The 9,508-nt window shown below is 58.1% G+C and overlaps 1 long non-coding RNA gene across 1 annotated transcript; it reads right to left on the reverse strand.

Moving 5' to 3' along the window:
* Positions 1 to 1,628: 1,628 nt before the first annotated feature.
* Positions 1,629 to 2,716, reverse strand: LOC138615229 (uncharacterized). Its single transcript, XR_011310481.1, has 3 exons — positions 2,609 to 2,716; positions 2,390 to 2,458; positions 1,629 to 2,088 (listed from the first exon to the last, which is right to left on the reverse strand). It is a non-coding gene; the product is annotated as an uncharacterized lncRNA (long non-coding RNA).
* Between the last annotated feature and the right edge of the window lie 6,792 nt (positions 2,717 to 9,508).

The raw sequence follows: 9,508 nt of genomic DNA on the forward strand, positions 1-9,508 counted from the left end.
TCACATGATGGAACAAAGGGTAGTTCACTCACATGGCTAGTTTTACTGACATGAAGAGGACACGCAGGTGTGGAGAGGAGATGCAGTGAGCAGAACCACTGCGGAGGGCCATGTTCCGGCTTTACATCTGGGGTTGCTGTGACAGACATCCCAGCCAGGTTAGAGAGAGAGACTACAAAAGTAACATAAAATATTAAACAAGTCATTTATCAACCCAGAATCCTCCAGCACCACAAACTGAACTCCCTTCAGCACCTAAAACCTTCTGGACCCCGTCAGAGACGGTCCCTGAACCAGAACCAGAACATTCTTCGAGACCCCGTCAGAGACCAGTTTCCTGGAGGTCCACGATCCCTCTGATCCCACCGATCCCTCCGATCCCTCCGATCCCTCCGATCCCACCGATTCCACCGATCCCACCGATCCCACCGATCCCTCTGATCCCACCGATCCCTCCGATCCCTCCGATCCCTCCGATCCCTCTGATCCCACCGATCCCTCCGATCCCTCCGATCCCTCCGATCCCACCGATCCCTCTGATCCCTCCGATCCCACCGATCCCTCCGATCCCACCGATTCCACCGATCCCACCGATCCCTCCGATCCCACCGATCCCACCGATCCCACCGATCCCTCCGATCCCTCTGATCCCACCGATCCCACCGATCCCTCTGATCCCACCGATCCCTCTGATTCCACCGATCCCACCGATCCCACCGATCCCTCCGATCCCTCTGATCCCACCGATCCCACCGATCCCTCTGATCCCTCTGATCCCACCGATCTCACCGATCCCACCGATCCCACCGATCCCTCTGATCCCTCTGATCCCACCGATCTCACCGATCTCACTGATCTCACCGATCCCACCTCCCAGACCCCAAACCAGCGAGTCAGCAGACGACGATGAGAGGAAGAGGAAGAAGAAACCACCTCAGTGTGTAAAGAGACTCTGACAGAAACACCGTGAAGAGGAAACGCGAAGGATCGTAAAGTTTTAACATCAGATCGATGTACTTTGTTAAAGGAACTCTTTACATGATCCATTATTAACGTGTACTTTGTGCTTTTACCACTTGGTTTGGTGTTTAATTCAATAAAAGAGTTCTGTGAAGTCTCACATACATCATATTTTAGAACGTGTTTTTGATGTAATATTGGAGTATTAATGTAAAAGGTAGAATATCTGCCATGAAGGGGAGCCGTGCCGGCTGCAGGTGCACCTTCAGCACACACGGGGGCGCCAGCAGCAGCCTACCGACGGGGTCCCCACCGGAGCAGCCGGCTGCGCCTCGCGGCGCTATGACGTCATGTATTTTGCAGCAGACCAGGCTGGCCACAACATGTGCTTCAGAGAGAGCACGTTCTCCACACTCCTGCTGGTGTGTGTGTGTGTGTGTGTGTGCGTGCGTGTGTGTGTGTGTGTGTGTGTGTGTGTGTGTGCGTGTGTGTCAGCGCGAGCTTATGAATGAAGTCATTAAAGAAAAGCTGCGTTCAATGAGCTCATCTCGTGTTCAACGTCACGACGCAGTGAGGAGCTGCTCGAGACACGAGAATTATTACAAGTAGCAGGCAATGACAATCCGAGCATCCCCCCCCTCCCCACCCCTTCTTTCTCCCCCCCCTCAGGAAGAGGCTAAAAATAACGTGTGAGCTCCACAGGTTGGAGAGCTGGATGCTGGGAGGCTGTGAGGCGGGGCTGGATGCGGGGAGGCTGAATCCTCGACGCCCTCATCCCTCCATTGATCCGCGGAGTCGGAGGGGGCGGGCCCTCTGACGTCACCGTCGAGCTGCTCGGCTGCGTCAGAGTCCAGCTGAGAAAGGAAGAAGGAAACGAGGAATAAGAAGGAGCGAGGTTCGGGGACAGCGGACCGGACCGGACCGGGAGTGTCGGCGGAGACCGAGCTGTAGTGAAGCACCGCGGACGGACGGACGGACATGGAGGGCTCCACGGAGGAGGAGTACAAGGAGAAATTGTTATGGAGCGTGAAGCGGGAGGTAGGAGCTGCTGTCCGCCGGCCGCCGCGCCGCTCATCCCCGTTAATCAGGTTACTGAGGGAGGTGTTGCACCAACACGGAGCTGGTTACCTGTGGTGGAAAGAAACTGCTTTAACGTGAAGTTACCAAAATAAACGCTCCTATCAAATTGTTTTAGTTTTTAAACGTCAGCATGTTTGTTTCCCTGTTTTAAAACGTCATACTTCCATGTTTATGTTTGGTTCTGAAACATAAATCATTAAATGGTAGTTTTTGTAACGTTAGCATGTCGGTTTCCATATGTGACAATTTTAAAACATGTTATTTAAATTTGTATGTTTGGTTAAAAAAAACAAAGCCTGCAGGTATAGAGATTACTGATAAATTATTATAAAACATAAATGAACTGTACCATGTTTTAGTCTGTTTCCGTTGTACCTGCTGGTCATATCCAGCACGTCTGGTGTTGGCGTTCCTTTTACTGTTTGGTTCAGATTAAAAAACGAACAAACAAACAGGAACAGACGTTATTATTTGAAGTGAAAACCTTCACTGTGTGACCTCTATTATGAGTTCAAACTAAGTGTCCTATTATTTCCAAAAATACAACAGAAAAAGTAGCACATCTTACCTCAATATATTTGGGTATTAAAATGCAGGAATGTTTTCAGAATATCCCTTTAAAATGTAGAACTAGTTGTTCGGAGATCCACCCTCATCCACCCTCCACCCTCCACTCTCCTCCCTCCACCCACCTCTTCCCTCCACCCTCTCACTGCCTTCGCTCAGCGCTGCAGCGACTCCTGCAGCCGAAGCAGGTGGTGGTGGCGAGGTGTGGCTTGCTGTGAGTGGGAGGGGAGAGGAGAGGAGAGGAGGGGAGAGGAGGGGAGGGGAGAGGAGAGGAGGAGAGGAGAGGAGAGGAGGGGAGGGGAGGGGAGGAGGAGAGGAGAGGAGGGGAGAGGAGAGGAGAGGAGAGGAGAGGGAGAGAAGGAGAGGAGAGGTGGAGAGGAGAGGAGAGAGGAGGGGAGGAGAGGAGAGGGGAGAGGAGGAGGAGAGGGGAGAGGAGAGGAGGGGAGAGGAGAGGACGGAAGGAGAGAAGGAGAGGAGAGGTGAGGAGGACAGGGGAGGAGAAGAGGAGGGGAGGAGAGGAGAGGAGAGGGGGAGGAGGGGAGAGGGGAGGAGAGGAGAAGAGGAGAGAAGGAGAGAAGAAGAGGAGAGAAGGAGAGGTCAGGCTGAACCTCCAGGACAACACAGGAGACAGGTCAGCATCAGTGTAGAAAACATCACGTTGCTGCTCTCCGTCTCGCTTTCATGTTCACGACTTCTGAGTTTGCTCGTGAGCACTACGGAAGCTTCACCTCAGCTCGGTGTTGTATGAGCCGATGAGCGTCTTCTGATAACAGGTGGTGACAGCAGGAGTCTGTTGGTGGATCAGGAGGCATCTCTTCAGTTCACGTCCTCCTCAAATCATTTGGCTGTTTTTCACATTATTGGCTGTTTGTTTTTTACCTGCTGCTGGATCTTTGAAAACTCTCACATGGTGAGTGTCAGACCTCCTTTTATAGCTCACCGGTCCACCGCCGTACATCTGATATTTATTTATGATTGACTTCTAAGTAATCCAGTAACCTGTTGACGTAACGTTGCTCCTCTTCCCAACTGTTATATAATCTCTTGAATAATATTTATTTATAATCATCTCCGTTCATGTGTGTAAAAGCAGCCAGAGGAAACTAACAGAAATGTCATATTTCCATTTATATTTCCACGTCATCTTCTTCTTTTCTTCTGTGGTTTGCGAGCACATTAGTGGAGAATCAGCGCCACCAACTGTCCATCTCAAGGCACTCCACTTCTCCCCCTTGTTCCAGTATCCATACTTCTGTAACAGATTTAGTACGTCCCAGTAGTTAGTATGTTGAAAGTACCAGGATGTTGTACTACATCTGCAGTCTGCAGGTCAGCATGATACTCTGGAAGTTCTGACCCACAATCCTCTGCAGAGAGACAGTTGGTGGCGCTGAAGCTCCGCCCACAAAAGGAAGAAGAAGAAGTAGAAGAAGAGGAAGAAGAAGAAGAGACGTTAAAAGGAAGCTACTCGTTCCAAATCACATCCTTTTTCTTTTTACTTAAAATGTCGCTCTATGGATGGTGAAGGATACGACCAAGAGGGTCAAACGTCAAGACACATTTTTATGATACTACATGCAACAGTACATACTCTAAGTAGCTGCAGTTGGTACTGAAAGTAAAAAGAAACCGTGTGCGATCTTGAAAGCAGCGCTCGTATTCGATCAGCTGCATTTCGATGAGCATCTTAACTTAAAGGATTTAGTTGCAAAACCAAACAGACAACCAATAAACTGCCTCTTCAGATATACTTTAATATAAATACTTCATTAATAGATAATAACATGAACAGAAAAGGACAATTCAATTGCTAAATCCGAGTCAGAACCGAGACTGAGTCAGAACACCAACAAGTCCGAGAACAACTTGATTAAAATACTCAGGAGACTCCGTCTGTCCGCCGCTGTTTTTAGTAAAGTAGAATAGTTTCTATCTGTCGCTGTTTGAGTTTCATTTTAAGTTAATAAAGTTCTATAAAGACTAATCCTACGATTAATAACAGCGACTCCACGTTGGTTTTAGATGAAATTGAACATTTCCTCTTGTTCATGCAGCCGAATGAATAAATTAAAAGTGTTTGAAGCAGAGTTTTTGTCCAGTATTGCATGTTGATGTCGAACCAGCATTCTTCTTCCGTGTGTGAACACGTCTCCATCCTCCGGCCGGCCCACATGTTCCGCTCTTACATAATTCAATCATCACAGCATCTGTAAGGTTTAAAATAGCTTCGGATCTGCTGCATCAGTCCTTCATGTTTCCTGGAGGTGAACGTTCAGAGAAAAGCCTCTCTTTGGTCGTACCGGGGGATCGTGGGTCGGAGAGGGGGATTGTGGGTCGGAGCGGGGGATCGTCGGTCGGAGCGGGGGTCGGAGCGGGGGATCATGGGTCGGATCGTGGGTCGGAGGCGGGGATCGTCGGTCTGAGCGGGGGATCGTGGGTCGGAGCGGGGGATCGTCGGTCGGAGCGGGGGATCGTGGGTCGGAGCGGGGGATCGTCGGTCGGAGCGGGGGTCAAGGCGGGGGATCGTGGGTCGGAGCGGGGCGGGTCGGAGAGGGGGATCGTGGGTCGGATCGGGGGTCGGGGTCGGATCGTGGGTCGGAGAGGGGGATCGTCGGTCGGAGAGGGGGATCGTGGGTCGGATCGTGGGTCAGAGCGGGGGATCGTGGGTCGGAGCGGGGGATCGTGGGTCGGAGCGGGGGTCGGAGCGGGGGATCGTGGGTCGGAGCGGGGGATCGTGGGTCGGAGAGGGGGATCGTGGGTCGGAGCGGGGGATCGTGGGTCGGATCGTGGGTCGGAGCGGGGGATCGTGGGTCGGATCGTGGGTTGGAGCGGGGGATCGTGGGTCGGATCTTCGGTCGGAGCGGGGGATCGTCGGTCGGAGCGGGGGATCGAGGGTCGGAGCGGGGGATTGTGGGTCGGAGAGGGGGATCGTGGGTCGGAGCGGGGGATCGAGGGTCGGAGCGGGGGTCGGAGAGGGGGATCGTGGGTCGGAGCGGGGGATCGTGGGTTGGATCGTGGGTCGGAGCGGGGGATCGTGGGTCGGAGCGGGGGATCGAGGGTCGGATCGTGGGATCGTGGGTCGGAGAGGGGGATCGTCGGTCGGAGAGGGGGATAGTGGGTCGGAGAGGGGGATAGTGGGTCGGAGCGGGGATCGTGGGTCGGAGCGGGGGATCGTGGGTCGGATCGTGGGTCGGAGCGTGGGTCGGAGCGGGGGATCGGTCGGAGCGGGGGTCGGAGCGGGGGGGGGATCGGAGAGGGGGATTGTGGGTCGGAGCGGGGGATCGTGGGTCGGAGAGGGGGGTCGGTCGGAGCGGGGGATCGTGGGTCGGAGAGGGGGATCGTGGGTCGGAGCGGGGGATCGTGGGTCGGAGAGGGGGATCGTCGGTCTGAGCGGGTGATCCTGGGTCGGAGAGGGGGATCGTCGGTCGGAGCGGGTGATCGTGGGTCGGAGAGGGGGATCGTGGGTCGGAGCGGGGGATCGTGGGTCGGAGAGGGGGATCGTCGGTCGGAGCGGGTGATCGTGGGTCGGAGAGGGGGATCGTCGGTCGGAGCGGGTGATCGTGGGTCGGAGAGGGGGATCGTCGGTCTGAGCGGGTGATCCTGGGAGGGAGTCGGGGGAGCGTCGGTCGGAGCGGAGAGGGGGATCGTCGGTCGGAGCGGGTGATCGTGGGTCGGAGAGGGGGATCGTGGGTCGGAGCGGGGGATCGTGGGTCGGATCGTGGGTCGGAGCGGGGGATCGTCGGTCGGAGAGGGGGATTGTGGGTCGGAGAGGGGGATCGTGGGTCGGAGAGGGGGATCGTGGGTCGGATCGTGGGTCGGAGCGGGGGATTGTGGGTCGGAGCGGGGGATCGTGGGTCGGATCGTGGGTCGGAGCGGGGGATCGTGGGTCGGAGAGGGGGATTGTGGGTCGGAGCGGGGGATCGTGGGTCGGATCGTGGGTCGGAGCGGGGGATCGTGGGTCGGAGAGGGGGATTGTGGGTCGGATCGTGGGTCGGAGCGGGGGATCGTGGGTCGGAGAGGGGGATCGTGGGTCGGAGAGGGGGATCGTGGGTCGGAGCGGGGGATCGTGGGTCGGAGAGGGGGATTGTGGGTCGGATCGTCGATCGGAGCGGGGGATCGTGGGTCAGAGCGGGGGATCGTGGGTCGGAGAGGGGGATTGTGGGTCGGATCGTGGGTCGGAGCGGGGGATCGTGGGTCGGAGAGGGGGATAGTGGGTCGGAGAGGGGGATCGTGGGTCGGAGCGGGGGATCGTGGGTCGGAGCGGGGGATCGTCGGTCGGAGCGGGGGATCGTGGGTCGGAGAGGGGGATCGTCGGTCGGAGAGGGGGATAGTGGGTCGGAGAGGGGGATCGTGGGTCGGAGCGGGGGATCGTGGGTCGGAGCGGGGGATCGTCGGTCGGAGCGGGGGATCGTGGGTCGGAGTGGGGGATCGTGGGTCGGATCGTGGGTCGGAGCGGGGGATCGTGGGTCGGAGAGGGGGATCGTCGGTCGGAGCGGGGGATCGTGGGTCGGAGCGGGGGATCGGGGTCGGGGATCGTGGGTCGGATCGTGGGTCGGGGGATCGTGGGTCGGAGGAGCGGGGGATCGTGGGTCGGAGCGGGGGATCGTGGGTCGGAGCGGGGGTCGGAGCAGGGGATCGTGGGTCGGAGCGGGGATCGTGGGTCGGAGCGGGGGAGTCGGTCGGAGCGGGGGATCGTCGGTCGGAGCGGGGGATCGTGGGTCGGGGAGGGGGATTGTGGGTCGGATCGTGGGTCGGAGCGGGGGATCGTGGGTCGGAGAGGGGGATCGTGGGTCGTCGGGTCGGAGCGGGGGATCGTGGGTCGGATCGGGGGTCGGAGCGGGGATCGGGGGAGTGGGGGGGATCGTGGGTCGGAGTCGGAGAGGGGGATCGTGGGTCGGAGCGGGGGATCGTGGGTCGGGGTCGGAGCGGGGGATCGTGGGTCGGAGCGGGGGATCGTGGGTCGGAGTCGGGGGTCGTGGGGGGATCGTGGGTCGGAGCGGGGGATCGTGGGTCGGAGAGGGGGATCGTGGGTCGGGTGGGGGCGGGGGATCGTGGGTCGGAGAGGGGGATCGTGGGTCGGAGCGGGGGATCGTGGGTCGGATCGTGGGTCGGAGCGGGGGATCGTGGGTCGGAGAGGGGGATCGTGGGTCGGATCGTGGGTCGGAGCGGGGGATCGTGGGTCGGAGAGGGGGATCGTGGGTCGGTCGTCGGGGATCGTGGGGGATCGTGGGTCGGAGCGGGGGATCGTGGGTCGGAGATCGTGGGGGATCGTGGGTCGGAGCGGGGGATCGTGGGTCGGAGCGGGGGATCGTGGGTCGGAGCGGGGGATCGTGGGTCGGAGCGGGGGTCGGAGCGGGGGATCGTGGGTCGGAGCGGGGGATCGTGGGTCGGAGCGGGGATTGTGGGTCGGATCGTGGGTCGGAGCGGGGGATCGTGGGTCGGAGAGGGGGATCGTGGGTCGGAGCGGGGGATCGTGGGTCGGATCGTGGGTCGGAGCGGGGATCGTGGGTCGGAGGGGGGGGATCGTGGGTCGGAGAGGGGGATCGTGGGTCGGAGAGGGGGATCGTGGGTCGGATAGTGGGTCGGATCGTGGGTCGGAGCGGGGGATCGTGGGTCGGAGAGGGGGATCGTGGGTCGGGGGATCGTGGGTCGGATCGTGGGTCGGAGCGGGGGATCGTGGGTCGGAGAGGGGGATCGTGGGTCGGAGAGGGGGATTGTGGGTCGGATCGTGGGTCGGAGCGGGGGATCGTGGGTCGGAGAGGGGGATCGTTGGTCGGAGGGGGATCGTGGGTCGGATCGTGGGTCGGAGCGGGGGATCGTCGGAGAGGGTCGGAGCGTGGGGGATCGTCGGGTCGGATCGTGGGTCGGAGCGGGGGATCGTGGGTCGGAGTGGGTCGGAGCGGGGGATTGTGGGTCGGATCGTCGGTCGGAGCGGGGGATCGTGGGTCGGAGAGGGGGATCGTGGGTCGGAGCGGGGGATCGTGGGTCGGATCGTGGGTCGGAGCGGGGGATCGTGGGTCGGAGCGGGGGATCGTGGGTCGGAGCGGGGGATTGTGGGTCGGATCGTGGGTCGGAGCATGGGATCGTGGGTCGGAGAGGGGGATTGTGGGTCGGATCGTGGGTCGGAGCGGTTTCAGCTGTGTGTCTCTCCGATAACATGGCAGTTTGTTTAGAACTGTAGGACGGTTCTTTTTGTTTGTAACATGGCGGTTATAGTCGCTGTGTTTCCTCATTCTTTGGAGACGGATCATCTCAGAACCGGCTCGGGTCGTTTGGGTTCCAGCTGAGATCGATATGCTCAAACACCAAGGAAGTGTTTTTTGCCTGAGAAGCGCATTAATCTGTTATTTTTCCCAAAACTGCAACGGTTTGTCCAATTTGTGGGACAGCTGATAGTTATTGTGCTGTGATTGGATCCGGTATAAAAGACGATGGCGTGATGAGCAGTTCATCCGTGAGATGCTCGTCGATGCCTCGTGACATTTTAAAGCCCAGCGAGCCTGAACGGAGCTCGCTGTCTCTTTAAGCGCTGCTCTGGTCTCAGTATCGCCTGGCAACTGAAAGCTTCAGCAGCTCCCTGAGAAGTGAAATTGCATCAGTTGGCGGTTAATACGGCAGCAGAGAGCCAACCGTCAGCTGATCGCTGGTACCGGACAGGAAGGACGTTCTGTCGGCCCACGACGACATGAAAAGACTCTTTGTGTCCCACTGCTCAACAAATAGTGAAGCTCTAACAGGTGTTTTTGTGGAACGGCTGATGTCACCTGTGAATATAATGTTGGTGGTCATGTAGTTTAAAGTGAGTCGGGTTTCCTCCTCTGCTGATTCACACACAGTTTGATTGTGATTCGCTACAACTGACCTGTCAATCAAACTCGGTGTGAAAGAGGCATCTTTTCTC

The sequence above is a fragment of the Brachyistius frenatus genome, unplaced genomic scaffold (genome assembly GCF_029030835.1).
Source record: "Brachyistius frenatus isolate BFR_SWC_R1_liver_20210118 unplaced genomic scaffold, ASM2903083v1 Contig_795, whole genome shotgun sequence".
Lineage (NCBI taxonomy): Eukaryota > Metazoa > Chordata > Actinopteri > Embiotocidae > Brachyistius > Brachyistius frenatus.